Source organism: Mastigoproctus giganteus, chromosome 9, assembly GCF_048544385.1.
Source record: "Mastigoproctus giganteus isolate SK-2022 chromosome 9, ASM4854438v1, whole genome shotgun sequence".
In the NCBI taxonomy this organism is placed as follows: Eukaryota; Metazoa; Arthropoda; class Arachnida; order Uropygi; family Thelyphonidae; genus Mastigoproctus; species Mastigoproctus giganteus.
The window spans coordinates 182,523,109-182,542,059 of NC_143583.1; the positions used below are offsets into that span (position 1 = coordinate 182,523,109).

At 37.8% G+C, this 18,951-nt stretch overlaps 1 protein-coding gene across 6 annotated transcripts in view; it reads right to left on the reverse strand.

Moving 5' to 3' along the window:
* The window catches only part of Not1 (CCR4-NOT transcription complex subunit 1), a 710,948-nt gene that overhangs the window by 58,587 nt on the left and 633,410 nt on the right, over nucleotides 1-18,951 (reverse strand). The window lies entirely within an intron of this gene.

An 18,951-nucleotide genomic window follows, 5' to 3' on the forward strand; every position in this document is an offset into this window, starting at 1 on the left:
GAATCGTCCGGCAAGTTCATTATGGTATGGGAGGATGATGTGTATATTTTTGTTGGCGGTGGGTTTTGGTGGATTGTTAATTTTACTTTTGGTGGTGGAAATAGTGTGTTGAATGAGTTGGGCTGGGTAGTTCCTAGCTGTAAATTTTTCTGTGAGGTATTGAAGTTCATTGGTTAAGTCATTTTGTGAGGGCTATATTTGAGGGCATTATGTATTTGGTTGGATAAAACCGCTTTTTTTGTGCAGAGGGGGTGTGGTGCGAAGCAAAATGTAGGTATTTGATACACATAGAAAAAATACATATACACTGTATGTGTATTTTTTCTGAAAATCTTTGTGCCTAGTTTGGTACCTGTTTTGTAAACAGTGAGGTTGAGAAAATTAATTTGGTTGTTGGTTTCAATTTCAAGAGTGAGTTTTAACCTATCATGTATTGAATTAAATTTTAAAAAGAGATTGTCTATAGTGGACCTATTGCCTATTATGAGTATGTCATCAGCGTAACGGGTGTATAATTTTATTTCTGGGGGGAATGGTTGTAGGATTTGGTTCTCTATTGTGGCTAGGTAAATTTCTGACAGGGGGGGGGGGGCGGAGATACCTAAACCCACGGGTAAACCGAATATTTGTTGGAAAATTTTATTATTGAATCTGAAATATCGGGCATCTAGTAAAAGTGAAGTGAGTTCAAGGATGTTATTAATAGAAAGAGAGGTACATTTAGTCAAAGTGTTATCTGTTTTTAAGAATTTCTGTAAAGCCTGTAAAGTGTATGGGATATGCATGTTAGTATATAGAGATATTACGTCAAATGATGCTAGGATATCTCCATCATGGCGAATAATACACCAAACCAATAGCATAATAAACTCCAAACTCTCCTCCCAATCTAATATTAAAAAGCAACAACTTCTAGATATACAAAAATTAAGCAAAATTTCAGATGTTATTATACAAAAAGCGGATAAAGGTGACACAATTGTCATCATAGACAAAAATACTTACACGCAGAAAATGGAACAAATTTTAGCCGACCAAAACACATATAAAATTGATAACGATCATAATATCACCAAACTTAAAAATAAACTAGATTTAATCTTAAGAAAACTCAGACAAAATAAAGAAATCAATTTATACACACTGCAACAGATAGTAATCCGCAACAACATCCTTCCTCACATGTTTGGCATCACCAAACTACACAAACATGGCCACCCATTCAGACCAATTATCTCTTTCAGTAAGTCAGCTTTTGCAAATCGATCCACCTACTTAGTTAAAATTATATCCCCTCTTACCAGATTCTCAGAATTCAAAATCAGCAACACCAATCAGGCCTTTCAGAAAATAAGCAATACTACAATTTCTGATGGAGATATTCTAGCATCATTTGACGTAATATCTCTATATACCAACGTGCATATCCCATACACTTTACAGGCTTTACAGAAATTCTTAACAACAGATAACACTTTGACTAAACGTACCTCTCTTTCTCTTTCTATTAATAACATCCTTGAACTCACTTCACTTTTACTAGATGCCCGATATTTCAGATTCAATAATAAAATTTTCCAACAAATATTCGGTTTACCCATGGGTTTAGGTATCTCCACCCCCTGTCAGAAATTTACCTTGCCACAATAGAGAACCAAATCCTACAACCATTCCCCCCAGAAATAAAATTATACACCCATTACGCTGATGACATACTCATAATAGGCAATAGGTCCACTATAGACAATCTCTTTTTAAAATTTAATTCAATACATGATAGGTTAAAACTCACTCTTGAAATTGAAACCAACAACCAAATTAATTTTCTCACCCTCACTGTTTACAGATCAGGTACCAAACTAGGCACAAAGATTTTCAGAAAAAATACACATACAGGCAAATACCTACATTTTGCTTCGCACCACCCCCTCTGCACAAAAAAAGTGGTTTTATACAACCAAATACATAATGCCCTCAAATATAGCCCTCACAAAATGACTTAACCAATGAACTTCAATACCTCACAGAAAAATTTACAGCTAGGAACTACCCAACCCAACTCATTCAACACACTATTTCCACCGCCAAAAGTAAAATTAACAATCCACCAAAACCCAACGCCAACAAAAATATACGCATCATCCTCCCATACCATAATGAACTTGCTGGACGATTCCGCTGTGTGTTTACAGGTACTGATATCTCCCTTATTTTTTCAGCTTATAATAAACTCGGATCCTTATTCAACACTTACAAAGATGCACACAAATACCCAACCAACGATTTGAACAATATAATTTACTTGATTAAATGTCAACCAAACTGTGATGCCTGTTATATTGGTAGTACTACTACCAAGTTTGGTTCTACCAAAACCTCGAACACTCACGCGTACTACCACTATAATAGTCTTAGATCGGGACAAGCTAGTACAGAACTCACAATTCATGCCCAATCACACTCCTTTAATTGACTCCGCTATCACCATTATAAGACTTAAAACCAGCCACAAAATTCTTCAATATGAAGCCCTCATTATCGAATGGTTTTGACACAATACTAATCTCAACATCCTAAACGCAAAACTTCCCTTTCACCTTTCCTCGGCTTGGAATCTTTCACATCTAAGATTCCCACGTGTCCCAAAGAGCATCATGAGAGTATAGAAAATTCCTTAAAACACAGCATGCATTACTTCTCATTTAACACCGCCAACTGAAGACGTTATAACTTAACGAAAGTCTGTCGTCACGACTATTGGCAATATCAATTTTTTTATGTTCCAGATTAACTATTTTCTACTTTATGACAACCAGGGATGGAGTAGTGCACTTCTGCTTCCTTGTGCTTATTTTAAAATTCCGTTAAATTAAATCTCATCCCACCTTAATGCATTAGCTTAACCATCAGTCTTTTCATAAAACTATTGCAGGTTATATTCAAGGTGAGTACCGCACTTTAAGCATTTCGCTATTTTTATATTTAATAAAAGTGTAATTATTTGAAGAGATAAAATGAACAAAATATTAAGTTAAAGAAACTGCACGTGGCTGTTAAAAAACATAAAAGTGCAATGTATAAAGTGTGGCAGAGGAGGTGGGTTAAAAAATGTGTCCCATTGGAAACATTTTTTAACCCACCTCGAATGGGGAAGGCTGGGGGAAAAGAACTTTTCACAGTTGTGCTCAAAAAACATTGAAAATTAAGAAGCATAAAAAAAGTGAACAATTTTGAATTATTTCTTGCCAGTTTCTTTAATCCATAAAGTACATGAAATGTACCATGCCTGTCAATTTTATATTTTTTCGCTTGCCAGCCAGTGTTAATTGATGGTAGTTCTTAATTTTTCAACAGAGTTGTATTAGTATTAGCCATATATACAATGCAAGATAGCCACAGGCATTTATCATATTTATTATTATTTTAACAAAAATAATAATAAATACAATAAAATAGAAAATTAAATAAAAATAAGTATATAAAAAATCCTGGATTAATGGACACTTGGAATTACATAGTCAATTCACAAGGAGGATGATACTGCTTTGTTCTAACTACAGAGCTATTAGATTACTCAGTGTAACTTACACAAGGTTTTGTTGGGAGTTATTTATAACAGATTGGCAGCATATTCAGAGAAAATCATTGGAGAATATCAGTGTGGTTTCAGACCCAATTGCTCAACAACTGACCAGATTTTCATTTTGAGACAAATATAGGAAAAAGCATTTGAGTACAATATACACTTATATAACCTATACGCAGATTTTAAACAAGCTTTTGATTGCTTCAACAGAAAGGAAATGATCTCTTTCTCTTGAGCATACCTACAAAGATTGTCAGGCTCATAAAAGCAACCCTGGTTGGCTCCAAAGCAGTGGTGAGAATTGACAAAGAGTTGATGACTTCCTTTGACATTAACACCGGTGTTAGACAAGGCTATGCACTCTCTTGGTTTTGGAGGCAGTTGTCAGAAAATTAAAAGTGACTGGACACATAGGCACAAAGACAGTGTAGGTCTGTGCATATGCTGACGATGTCACTATTATCAGTAGGACTAAAGGAATACTGGAGGAAAGAGTGGCCAGGCTGGATAGTGAAGCACAAATAAGAGGACTCAGGATAAATGAAGTGAAGACAAAATATATGGAAGTCCGGAGAAAGGCAGATAACCTTGAAAATTTAAGAACCAGCAGCTTTTTGTTCGAGCATGTTCAGACTTTTACCTATCTAGGTTTGCAGATAATTCAGTCCAACTCTATTACTGATGAAATTAAGTCCCATATCCCAAGTGGAAACAGATGTTTCTATGCACATGAAAAACTATTGAAGTCCAGAGTACTGAACAGACATTTAAAATTAAGAATATACAAAAGCCTCATTAGACCAGTTGTGACATATGGTTGTAAAGCTTGGATATTAATGAGTAAAGATGAGCAGTTGTTGAGAGTATTTGAGTGTAGAATTTTACGAAAAGATTTTGGGCTCGTACAGGACGTTGATGGATCCTGGAGGATCAGAATGAACCACGAACTTGACCACCTTATTCAGGGTGCGGGCATCGTCACAGTTGTGAAGAGCCAGAGAGTTGTCTGGTTGGGACATATGAGAATGGATGATAGCAGAACAATTAAGAGCATAATGAAATGGAAACCTACAGGGAGTGGGGGGCAAGAGGAAGACCACGAAAAAGATAAATGGATGATGCAGAAAAGGACTTAAAGACCACGAGAATAAGAAGTTGGAGAAGTTTGATTTCTGGGAGGGCTTATTGGTGGAACATCATCAAGAAAGCTAAGACTCACCCTAGGTTATAATGTCAGAAGAATATGTATATCTAGCTGCCTTGAATTTCCCTGAGCAGTCAAGCCTAACTTTTCTTCTCTTCTTTTCCTGTAATTTGAATTTCTAGACTCTAGTTCATTTATAACATTTAAAATTTTGCCTTCATTCATTTCATTATCCTCTCTAATGTACCTGGTTGCCAAGCTCTGAAGTCCACATATTTGAAGTTTTTCACATGGTTGCCCTTTTGCAGATTTCACAAAGTGAGTTTTCCACCTCTGAATTCTTTCAAGAAGTTTGATGTCTTATTTTAAGTTGTCTCTATACATGGTTACAGTATTCCAAGTGTGGTCTTACAATTGCCTTATACAGTGGAATTACGACTTTCCTCTTTCTATGGGCCTTCCTTACTGACCCCGTACTGTAACTCCCAATCCATTTCTTCCAAGTACACCAAGTAAATAAGTTATTTTGGGTTGCTGTTACGCAAATAAAAGGTCTAGCATTTTGTTGCATTATAACATAGCTACCACTTCTCTCACCTTTGCCAAAGCCCACATATGTCATCCTGAAAAAAACTGCTTGGCACTGATCACTAACAACTCTCCTAATCTTTGTATCAACTGCAAACTTTGATACCACATCCTGTGTCCTTTTTCAATTTCATTTAAGAAAATCAAAAATAACAGGCCCCAGTACTGATCCTTGTCAGACCTCACTATGTATTTCTCTATCAATGACCGACAAAACTGGTTTAAGATAACTTTATTAAAACAAAATAAATAAAAATATAAGTTAAAACTGATATAAAATAACAGTAGCTTTCAGGACGAGGTGTCCCTTCAGCTAAACAGTGAACGGTGTGCTGTGTGTATACATGACATAAAGCAAATTAATAGGAGTTGACTGGGCAAGATCATGAATCACATCTGGTATCGGTAATGCAAAACCACATACACGTGACAAAAGCAAGTGCTATTTGAACTGCAAAATGGTAGATTCCATAATTGGGTGAATGTGCACTTCCCTATTATGGTTCATTATCCCAGGGGCTCACATCTGGTGAGTATGGGCTTGGCACACTAAGGGGTCCTGAGCTGGAGATATCATCATTCTTCTCTTTCTTGGTGATTTCCTTCTATGTTTGATTCTCTCTAATAATAATAACAGTGCTATTACAATTGGATATGTGCAGTGCTTCAAGCCTTGAGCTCTGGCGGTAGTCACATGAATATTTGATGATCTCAATGTCACGTTGGGGATCAAGGCTGTGTTGTTAGACCCAACGATGCTCAGCACCAGTGCAGTGGAGCGTTAAAAATTTGCAGATCGGAGAGCCCCCCCCCTCATGTTCCGAAACACGATCATTCAATCTCCTGGCAGTTTCACCTACATTCCACACAATCCGGAGATGTAATGCGATACATAGAACTGCTTCGCAAGAAAGAAGGATGGGTATTTTTACCTTAGAAATAATGGAATGTAATCTCCTACCAGGAAGTTGCATACGCTGTATGTGGCAAGATAGCAGGATCCTGGTAAAAGGTTCCGACACGCCAGGATAGTAGGAGATGTTGGCAGTTGAGGTAAACTGATTATCATGTGAGGGATTTGGTAGTGTAACAAACTTGCAAGCTTGTAGTTCACATCTATTTAGAACATTAGGTGGATAACCACAGTTGGAAAGCTCTGCCCTTACTTTGGGAATCTCTAATTCCCTGTCACCTATGGAACTGGAATGCGCCCAAGGTGGGTAAATAAGGTACGTGTTTGGACACTTCTGCTGCTACTTGCCATCTGGCAGAGGACATGGAGCATCTTATATTGTCATAATTCTCTTTCCTGAAATTAAAATCCATGCCTTCACCTTTAACAACTGCAACCCCTCAACTTCATCTTCCAACTAAGAATTGTGTTACTGTGTGCATATGATTTAATGTGGTTCACAAGCAATGATCAGGTCTAGAATATTCTTATCCATAGTGTTTTCTTTAACATTCTGATGCAAATAATAATCTAGTTTATTTAAAAATTTTGTCCCACATGATAAGTTTCTCTCCCACTTGCTCCAATCAATAAGTGTCAAATATAAATCTCCATTAAAAAGACATTCGTATTTGCTTGCACATTTCGTCCACATGTAGGTGCTCTTGTCATATTCTTCAGTCTTCTGGATCAGTAATATATCCCAAGCTCATTTTACTTTTGCAACAAATCATGTTATCTCCTTTTGTTGCCTTCCAGCTACTTTTGATAAAAAGCATACCCCCACCGCACTTTCTTATTTTTCATATTTAAATACATTATACATATCATATTGAACTCATCTTCTGTTACTTATGGGCAGTACCATGTTAGCTTTAGCTGTTTAACCATGAGTTTGAATTCACTCATTTTACTAACAAAACATCTAACATTACTGTTGTTATTTTTGGAGCAAGGGCTACTCAGGCCATATTGCACCTATCAACAGTATGAATAGTACACATGCATTGTGACTGCAATGACATCAGCTGAAAACGATAATGTAATTTTTCTGTTTAATAAAGTGGAAAAACTCCAGCAAGTTAGCAATTACCCAAATTTTTTAGTCACGCAATACTTTTCATCTCACTATATATTTACAGAACACAGCCAAAGAACTGTTTGCTAATATTTTATTAAAATGTTTGTTAGTTATTTGGATTTTTAGGAGCATTAGCAACTAAGGCCATATTGCTCTGGGGATATGCGGTGGTCATTCCCTGACCTTTCCGCATCCTCCGTATTTGGTGGTGACGGGCTCGAACCCCGGTCTAATCAAGAAGCGTGTGCTACGCACTGCTGCTCCTTCCCACCTGGCTACGGAGGCGCCAATATTTTATTACATATGACACATTATGCATCAGAAGCATCTATTTCCAACATATGTACAGCCGAAATTCAAATAACTATCATCATACTTTCGTCGTTTTGGACTTTTATTAATTGGTACCTTTTTTTTTTTATATCGGATTTTTGGGGAACAAAAGGTTGCGATTGTTCATCCTCACTTTAACGTGTGACAATATTGTGTTCGTTTTCATTGACCACAGTTGCAATACTAGAAGTACTTGCTTCTCGTTTTAAAGTTCCTTTTTTTCAACCACAAATCCATTGTCATTGTTGTTGAGTTTAACGACACATAGGCTGCTAGGGCTATATCGTGTCTTTCTAATGGCGAATATGAAATATTAACCCCGTTCATTGTAATACCTGTTATATTTTTGGTATATTCCTATATGATTTAGGAAATTAAATAGTTCCTTCTTTATTAGGAACATCTCGCAGAATCTGCAATAAATTTATTGATGACTGTGTATTAGCAATTCATTTAAAGGTGTTTAATGGGTATTTTGAAAGTGGGGACAGTCCACTAAAAAATGGCAAATGGTTAGATGTACTTGACACGATGTACACTGGGCAGTGCTGTGATTAGTTAGCAGATACAGGTGATCGAGGTGAGTATTAGCATTAGTAGAGGCATATGAAGCAAGAAAGCAAGCTTATGCAGCAGCAGCCAGAAAAAAACACTCCCATTTCACCCCTTCATTCGTTCCAAATACCTGTCCAGCTCAGCCTTATATTTATTTAGTCTATCAACTTCCACAACAAGGGATGGAAGTCGTTCCACCAACCAACTACCTGCTGGCTAAAGGCAAACTTCCGTATATCTATACTGCATCTGTCTTTCCTCAGTTTGAATTTATGCCCGCTCAGGTGATTATTCTGAGCAACAGGAAGAATCCCATCAGCATTGAGCATGTTCAAACTATTCAAGGCTTTATACACCTCAATCAGATCACCTCGCACGTGCCTAGTCTCCAGACACTGTAATTTGCAAAACTTAAGCCTTTCTTCATAAGAGCAACCCTTTGTTCCATTCACTAATCTTGTTGCCCTTCTCTGTACTCATTCCAACATCTCTACATCCTTCTTAAAATGAGGCCTCCAGACCTGTATACAGTACTCAAGTAGTGTGGCTTGACCATATACAAGGGGATAATCACCTCCTTATCCCTGCTAGAAAAATTCCTGTATATCATTGACAAGACACCATGAGCTACTCTTGTAGACACTCTGCACTACTCAGAAAATTTCATATCTGCCTGCACAATTACCCTCAGGTCCTTTTCGTTCTCTACCACTGTCAGTGTAGTACTACAGAGTTGATACGTTGCTCCGGGGTTACTGCTTCCCTTATGTAACACTTTACATTTGTCAATGTTAAACTTCATTTGCCACCTCTCATCCCATCTGCTCAACTTTTCTAGATGATGTTGCAGCAGCGTACTGTTATTAGTGTCCTTAACAACCCTGCCAACCTTCATATCATCTGCAAACTTGGACATTAAGCTTGATATACCATTATCAATATCATTTATAAATACAGAAAACAACAATGGACACAACACTGAACCCTGAGGGACTCCACTAATAACATTAGTCCACGATGAGCAGTGACCATTGATTACCACTCTCCCACTCAACCATCCCTTTATCCATAGCAGCAATTTGCCTCCAATGCCACACTGCTCCAATTTGTTTAGCAGTCTTCCAAGTGCAACAGTATCAAAAGCCTTTCTAAGATCCAAATATATGATATCAAAGTGATTCACTGCATCCAGTTCCTTTGTGACCACATCATAGTATCCAATTAAATTGGTCAGGCAAGACATACCTTTAACAAAACCATGCTGTGTCCAAGCTATAACTGAAGTCTTTTCTAGATGATCAAGCAGTGCTTCTTTAACCAGTGCCTCCATTAATTTTCCTGGAACAGACGTTAAACTAACATGTTTATTAGCATTAGCATTAGTAGAGGCATTTGATGCAAGAAAGCAAGCTTATGTAGCATCAGCCAAAAAAAAAAAAAAAAAACCACTTCCACTTCACCCCTCTGTTCATTCAAAATACCTGTCCAGCTGAGCCTTAAACTTATTTAGGCTCAGCTGGACAGGTATTTTAATTACTTGTGTTGCCCTTTGATCCTGCTTTGTGAATAGGGGTCACATTTGCACATCTCCAGTCCATGGGTCCCTGAGTTCAAAGAAGCTCTCATAATTATGGCTAAGGGTTTGCTTACTTCCTATGCTGCCTCCTTTAATATAACTGGATAGATCCCATCCACCCTGGGTGAAATTTCTCCTCCACTTTCCTCTCAGTTATTACAAAATCATCTAGCTCACTGCCAGAGTTCAATTCACCTCTGGCATTACCCTCCCTGAATAACTCCTCATGTGTGAATGTAGATGCAAAATACTCATTTAGTTTGTTAGCCACCTGAGCAGGATCAACAACAGTTGAACCATCAATATTGAGTGGACCAATATGATTCATTTCTTTCCTTCTAGAGTTCACATAGGTAAAGAACTCTTTGCTGTTTTTCTTTGCATCCTTTGCCAAAGATTTCTCATAATCTGCCTTTGCCTGCTAATCTCCTTTGCGACTTGGTTACAGACAAGCTTGTATCTATTATAGGCTTCTATGTCACCCATTAATTTATATGTATTCTATGCATTTTTCTTCTCTGCCATATGTCTCATTAGTTCATCTGACATGCATTTAGGCTTAACCTTGGACAATATTTCTTAGTTGGTATGCAAAGTCTAGTAGCTTCCAAGGTAAATTCTTCGAATGCTTCCAATTGTGAATTTGCTGTTGGTAACATGATTAGTTGGTCCCATCATATAGGGTTTAAATACTGTCTCAGACCACCATAGTCGCTTTTATGAAAACAAAAACTCTTCCCTTTACCCCTGGTGGTAGTTACCTCTTTGAGTAAATCCCACTTCAGCATACTGTGATCACTGCCAGCTAGTGGTTCGTTTATCTGCAGATTCTTAATGCATGAAGAATCACTACTGATAATCAGATCAAGAGTATTACTCCCTCTAGTTGCCACCGAACATGATGTACAAAACAATCATCCAATAAATCCACAAAAGCCTTGCTAGTGTGTGAGTGACCAACCCACAAATTCCAGTCAATATCTGGGAAATTAAAATCCCCCATTATAAGACTCTGATTTACTGGCCCACTATTTCCCCGTACAGTTTCTTATTGTACTCATCAGAGTCATTAGGCCTATAAAACACTCCTACTCTTAATTTTGATCTCCCAATGCTTATGTCACACCAAACTTACTCGACACTGCACTGCACTGCACTGTCCAGCAATGTCGACTGGCTTCACTTCCTTGGATTTTATGTGTTTGAACAGACATGAGACAGAGTTAACAACTTTGCCACCTGTGAGCTCTAGTGTTGGATATTCATTGCAATCCAACATTGTTCCTTTTAGCCCTGGAAGAGGAAATTCCTTCTCCCAGGTTACGCCCTGCCACGTGGGGGCATGAGCAGTGCAAATCAGTGATCAGGAGAAGAGGAGAATAGCATGCTGTTAGTGAGGGAAGCAGTAATGTTGCGAGCAGTCAGTAGTAATGTTGCAAAATTGAAAGTGAAAGTTATTTGGTTTTTAGGAGCATTAGCAACTAAGACCATATTGCTCCATGGATATGCGGTGGTCATGGGCTCGAATCTCGGTCTAATCAAGAAGCGTGTGCTACGCACTGCTGCTCCTGCCCACTTGGCTACGAAGGCGCCTCTAGTAGTAATGTTGCGAGCGGTGGAGGGTTTATTAAAGTACTAGTACTCACCATAGGAAAAATGTTGGAAAATCGCACTAGAAAGATCGCTTGGCACTCGGAGCCAAATCTATTGTCATTTATTTTAATAATATTTCAATGATAATTATAAAAAAAAATTTATACAAGGAAGTGAGTTTAGTTAAGATATCGGTTTGCTTCCCCTCTCCAACTTTGTTGCATAGAATGGCATATTAGATTGCTACATTGCTACTTTTTAGTAGATGTCATTACCTTTACGCCTCTATGCAAAAGCCTGCCAAAATAAAGTCTTCCACAGTCTATTTGATTATTAGTCTATGCCAGTATATTAATAACTGAAGGGGGGGGGGAAATTAAAATTATAATGATACAAAAGTAGTGTACCTACAAATATGCAAAATTTATTTATTTCATTTTATTTTTTAAATTATTAATTACGATTTCACACTCCACGGAATACAGTTTGGAAAACTGTGTTCCGACATTTACAATAAAAAAGGCTTCATTTTTTAAAAGAAAGTTAATGTTCTAGTCTTTCTTTGTTTCCTGTAAATCGTTTAATTTTTAAATATATAAACTTAAGCAGTCAATTTTTCTAAATTTATACAACCATTTCCGGGATCCCGGGAAGAAAAAAAAAACCTGTATATTTGAGAAGCCCTAGTTTGCATCCTTTTCCTGGCTTTACTTCCCAGACTTCACATATAATCACTGTTATGGCACTGCTACCAACTGACATAGTCAAAGTAGACTGGCAAGTCAGACACACTGTGCTCCAACACTAAAATACACTCATCTGCAGAAGCTCATACCTTTCATTGTATATTTATGTACGAGTGGAGTGGGGTATGCAAAATCATACAGAGCACAACTTTTTTCCACCTGGTGGTGCTTTCTGAAACTAATTCTGTTTTTGTAATTCTCCTCCACATTCTTTCCTCCAGACAGCTCTAACAGGATACTTTAATTGTGGCCACATGGTACATACATTGATACTTGTTTGCCTATTCTATATGTCTGCATAAACTTCCATCTGGTCTGTAGCACATCCCGTTCGTTTATTTATTCTCTGCAGGGCCTTAACACATCTAATCAGACCCACCTCCCTTGCTTAGTTCCCTGTCTTTGCAGACCACACTTTCAGAATTCTTCCTCGCAGAGACATCCACTTGCACTCCTTGCCCTCCAGAACTTAATACTCAGTATAGATGGTAATTGCACTAATTTTGAAACAATGTAACTTGTCTACTAATTAACCATTCTTGTCACATTTATTTCATCTGCAAATTTTGATAGCATGCCTTGAATCCATCTCTTTAATAATCATTTACTGAAATCAGGACATGATAACAATCAGGATATGACAACAATCCTGAAACTGAACTATGGGGTAACCTGCTAGTATCAATGTTTCTTCCCAAACAATGACCATTCACAAGTAATTTTTGTCTTCTATCCCTCAACCACCTCTTGATCCACCCTTGCTTGTAATTTCAAGCTTGAATTTAAGTAATCAGCAATCATAAGCCTCAGGGCCGCTGCAAATGGGTAGGTGAGATAAGCGGCGCTTATGGGTGGCAAAATTTTTTTTTGACACACAAGTTGGACCTCTGTTTAACGAACTTCTTAATAGTGAAATTTTCTATTTAGCCTTTTTTTTTTTTTTTTTTCAATTTCTCCTCAGTAATTATATTTAATAAATACCGACTCAAATATATCATTATCAACTAATCAAAGTAACTGGCCAGAAAACCTGACAATGAAACAACGTGATTATTTGATTCAAAATTATCCTACTCAAATTAAAGATAGAGAATATCCTTGTGATTAAAGTCAAAGAAAATTTTCAGATGTTTATTCTATGAAAATTCTGAAAAAAATGGAGAAAAAGTTGAAGGTTACTTTATTCTTTATCGCAAAATTCTGTATTTTGCTTTTGTTGCAAGATATTTGGTGATTGTAAAAACCAACTATGTAGATTCAGTAACTGAAAAAAATATCTGCTATTTTAGATAAGCATGCAACAAGTGCAGTACATATTAAAATCATAAAAAATGGTCAGATCTGGCACAGTCACTAAAGACAAACAGTACAATTGATGCTAGAGAACAGAGATTATATGATATAGAAAAAAAGGTATTGGTATTCGGTAATTGAAAGAATAATATATATGATACTATTTTTAGCAAGGCAGTGTATGGCGTTCGGGGGATCTTCAAAGATTTATATGAAAATAACAATGGTAACTTTTTAAATCTTACCGAAACAATTGGTAAATTTGATTCAGAAATCTGAATTGAAAAAGATCGGCATTATTTGGGTGATCAAATACAAAATGAAATTATTGAAATAATTTCACAAAATATTATAGATAAAATACTAGAAATGATTAGATATCTTGCTTTTGGATACAATGTCCGCTGTTAGTCATGTTCAACAGATGACTGTGATACTTAGATTTGTAGATTTAGAGACATAACCACTATGTAAGTTGAAATAAGCGAACATTTTCTTGGATTTTGTCCTGCGCAAGATTCTACCAGAAAGGGATTGTTTCAATATATATCAAATCTAATTATTGAGTAAATCTAAATATTCAGAATTTATGTGGCCAGGGCTCGAATGTGTGCTGAAAACGCAAATGTTTACAAAAAAAAAAAAAAAAACAAAAAAAAACTTGAAGTTAATCCTAGAGCATTTTTCATTCCATGTACCACTCACACCCTAAATCTTGTTGTAAATGCCACTAGACTTCCTTTGAAATAGTTGATTTTTTTTTCAGAATTGTTCAGGAATTATGTTTTTTTTTCTCATTGTTAACCCATTGTTGGAACACACTTCAAAAATATATAACTAATTTAACACTTAAACCTTTGTCTGACACCCGATGGAAAAGTAGAATAGAGGCCAAAACCGCTGAGAAACCAAATAGAAGAAATTTACGATGCTTTACTTGAAATAACTGAAGATGAAAATAGATATTGATAGAAGGAATCATGCTAAATCAACATGCCTTAAAAATAACATCTTATGTTTCTTTATTCAATTATAATTTGGCATGATATTTTAAATAAAATTAATCTGGTAAGTAAAATGGGCCAAAAAAGAAATTTTGATATACATTAAGCTTTTGAATGTCTATAAAATATTACAGATTATTTTAAAGAACAGAGGAAGCATTCCAAAAAATTCTCAATTTGGCTAATAATATGGCTACTATCATTGGCATCAATGCCAAACAAGATTTCAACATCAATTTTTTTCTTTAAAATTATGGACAAAACAATTTTCTCGTTAACTGAAAGGTTTACATATATGAAAGAACAGGTAGAAATATTATTATTATTTTTTTTTTTTATGTGAACCCCAAACACGAGAGGTATTAGAACCTATAGTACTTGGTACCGTGCTTGGGTTGGAGATTGAGAAGACGAAAGAAGATATTTGTTGACATTGGACTTGAACTTCTGTAGATTGTAATTTTCAGGAAATACGTATGAAGGAAGGTTGTTCCAGAAAACGGCAGTTGAATGAATAAATGAGGAAGATGAAAAGTTGGTTCTGTGGGTTTGAAGTTGGACAGTAAATGGATGTTGGCTGGTGGCGGCACGTGTTCGGACTGTTTTGAAAGAGAGAGTGGGAATTATAGAAGCTAATTCAGAAGAACAGTGCCCATGGAAGTATCTGTAGAAGAGGCATGCAGCAGAAACAGTGCGTCTATGAGACAGCGAGTGGAGAGACTCTGTTAGAGATGAATCATTAATTAACCTAACTGCCCTCTTCTGAATGGAATCAAGAAGCCTGAGAGAGGTTTTGGGGGCACCACCCCAGATGTGGGAACAATATTCCATGGCAGGGCGGATTTGCGATTTATACAGAGTGAGCAGCTGTTTGGATGAAAAGTAACGCCGAGAGCGAAAGAGAAAACCAAGTTTTTTAGATGCAGAGGAAGCAATATTTGTAATGTGCTTGTGCCAAGAGAGATTAGAAGTCAGGGTAATCCCCAAAAGGGATATATCCTTTTGCCTAGAAATTGGAATGTCACTAAAGATAAGCATAGGAGCAGAAGAATCCTTTTTGCGAGATATAAGACAAGACTGAGTTTTAGAAGGGTTGAAATCAACTAAGTGTCTTTGCCCCACTGGAGAATTACCTGAAGATCGGCATTTAAGGAATTGGTAGCAGATTTTCGAGAAGTTGAAGCTGATTGAGCAGGACAAGGTTTCTCAAAATGGAAAGTTGAATGCAATGTGCTATCATCTGCAAAACTATGGATAGGATTTCCAGTCAATGGAAGAAGGTCATTGATATACAAGAGGAAAAGAGTGGGGGAAAGAACTGAACCTTGGGGGACACCGGCATTAGTGGAGAAGTTAGAAGACAGAGAGCCATCAACCATCACCCTCAGTGAGCGATCAGAGAGAACACTGGATAACCAATTACTAAAAACAGTTGGCAAACCATAAGATGGAAGCTTGTTTAGAAGACCTTTATGCCAAACACGATCAAAAGCCTTTGAGATGTCAAGAGCAACTACTTGTGTTTCACCGAACCTTTCCATTGAATTAGTCCATAAATGGGTAACATAAGCCAGAATATCACCAGTGGATCGACACTGACGGAATCCATACTGGTGATCGTTGATCAGACGGAAGGTTTCTAGGTAGTTTAAGAGTTGGCGGTTAATTGATTTCTCCATTACTTTAGAAAGAGTAGAAGTAATTGCAATGGGACGATAATTGGATGGGAGGGATTTGCCACCCTTTTTAGGAACTGGCTGGATGTGAGCAAATTTCCAAGCAGAAGGAAAAACACCTTTGGAATAAGAAAGTGAAAAAAGGCGGCAAAGAATAGGAGTAAGTTCAGGAGCACAGGTTTTGAGAACAAGTGTAGAAATACCATCGGGTCCTGGAGCTTTCTTAGCATCGAGATTCATCAAAATCCTTCTGATATCCTTTTGACGGAAGACCACAGGAGGCATTGAATGGAGTGTGTTGGGAATGGTGGGAGGTGTTTTACCAAGATCATTAATACATGAGCTGGAAGAAAAATGGGATGCTAGCAGGTCAGCTTTATCCTTGGCTGAAGTGACAACAGAACCATATGGTTTGGACAGAGGTGGGAGCAGAGATGGGCAAAAGTTGCGGCCAATAGGTTTGGCAAGAGACCAGAATGCTCGGCTACCATTAGGGCAAGAAGCAAGTTTTCTACTCTTAGCCTGTTCAAACTCTAGTTTGGACTGATTAATAACTGCTTTACAATTGTTGCGAGCTTTGGTGTAGGCAGAAAATGAAACTGAAGAATTAGAAACAAGCCAATTACGATATGCAACATTCTTCTCTTGGACAGCCTTAGCACATTTATTAGAAAACCAAGGTTTAGATAAAGGACGAGATTTTAAAGTGGAGTGTGGGATAAAGGATTCCATTCCTGCAAGAATAATTTCGCTGACACGATCTGAGCAAACGTTGACATCAGAACTTTTGAAACAGTAATCTGACCAAGGAAAAGAAGAAAAGAAGTCTCGCAGGTCATCCCATTTTGCATTCTTGTAATGCCAAACAACACGAGGTTGGGAATAGCCATGAGATAAAGGTTCCATTGGAGAAGAGACAATCACCAAGTTGTGATCTGAAGTGCCTAAAGGAGCTCTCACTTCGACCGTGTACTTAGAAGGGTTGTTTGTGAGAAAAAGATCAAGCGTATTGGCTGTATGATTAGGATTGTCCGGTATTCTTGTAGGTAAATGAACAATCTGTGCTAGGTCATTAGTAACTGCAAAAGCCTCAGCATCTCGACCTGCTGGGTCGGTGTGACTAGAAAACGGAAGCCAGCTGGGGTTGTGAACATTAAAATCACCAAGGAAAATTACCTCACTGTTAGGAGAGTTGGACTGGTTGTTGTTGTTTTTGGTTTTTAGGAGCATTAGCAACTAAGGCCATATTGCTGCGGGGATATGCGGTGGTCATTCCCTGACCTTTCCGCATCCTCCGTATTTGTTGGTGACGGGCTCGAACCCCGGTCTAATCAAGAAGCGTGTGCTACGCACTGCTGCTCCTTCCCACCTGGCTACGGAGGAGCCTGAGTTGGACTGGAGAAAGTCAAGTTGCAACGAGAGGAAGTCAAAGAGCTCCAAGTGATTAGTCGAGTTGGGAGAACGGTAGAGACAACAGATGAATTTGACACAATGAGGTAGAGAGATTTTAAGCCAGAGAAGATCAAAGAGAGGAGATTCCAAATTGCCAAGTCTCTGACAGGGAATATCAGAACGGACATATGCACAAGTACCACCTTTGAGGCGAAAGGAATCATACAGCGAATAATTTGGGCATCTGAGATGAGCAGTTGTTGAATCAACCGATAACTGAGATTCTGTCAGAAAAAGTACATGAGGTTTGGCAGACTGCAAGTGGAAATGGACATCGTTGAGATTAGAATTGAGACCACGTATATTTGTGAAATGAATTAGGAACTCCTTGGGAGGTTTAGATCTTTTCGCAGATAAGCTTGCTCTATTAGTTTGACAATTCATGGTGTATTCAATAGTAAGAAAAAGTGGGTGGGACATGCTGTATGAAGTAATGAAATTTTTGGATATGGCGTACATGTGGTAAGAATATACCCAGATCCTTGACATAACATGGCCTCGACAATGCTCCCCGCATACACACTACTCGGACTCCCTCCAGTCACTATCTGGCAGAGTAGAGGTAGCAAGATTATACACTAGCTGTTCCGGAAGCCTCCTAGAGAGTTACCAATAGGTCCGCTCCGGTGTACTAACTAGCGGCCGGCCTGCGAAAACCGTTTTAGAGCTGTACCCTCGAAATGTAAGGAATATTGGATCTCGCCGATGTTCATCATAACCTCAAAAGTCATCAATCATACTGCATGATGGAAGAGATAGGGAAGGGTTGACCGGAACTTAGCTCTAGAGACTAAACATGGGTTCCACCACTTCAAGCCTCCAATAAGCAAAGTGGTGGTATTTCACCGGTTGATGAGAGTCATCTTCCATCTAGTACTGCCTGGTAACATAGAGGGGCGGCGTTCCTCCATGTGGTGTGGGCGCCACACCTCGACCCCTGCTTACGTTGGTTCACACCTGGGTGGTCACCCACCATGTACTTGTGCATGGGGGTTATACCCAGGATTACTAACAGTCCCACCATCGTGAAGGTGCAAGCAGAGGATTTGGCTGTCACAGACCGTCCGGACCTCGCTGAAATTGGGTCCACTTGACTTGAGTGTCACCCGAATATCTGATTGTAACGAGTCTGATATGGATGGTTCAGCATTATTTGAATAATTAGATTTAAATTTATATTAAAGACAATATTACTCTATTTGAAGTATTCCAATATATTTTTAAAAACGATTTTACAGATACTTTTCTAAATGTAGCAGTTGCATATTAAGAATTTTTTTAACTTTACTGTTTCAGTTGCCTCAGGGGAACGGAGTTTTTAAAAATTAAAATTAATCAAAAATTGTTTACGATTGATAATCTGCCAACAACA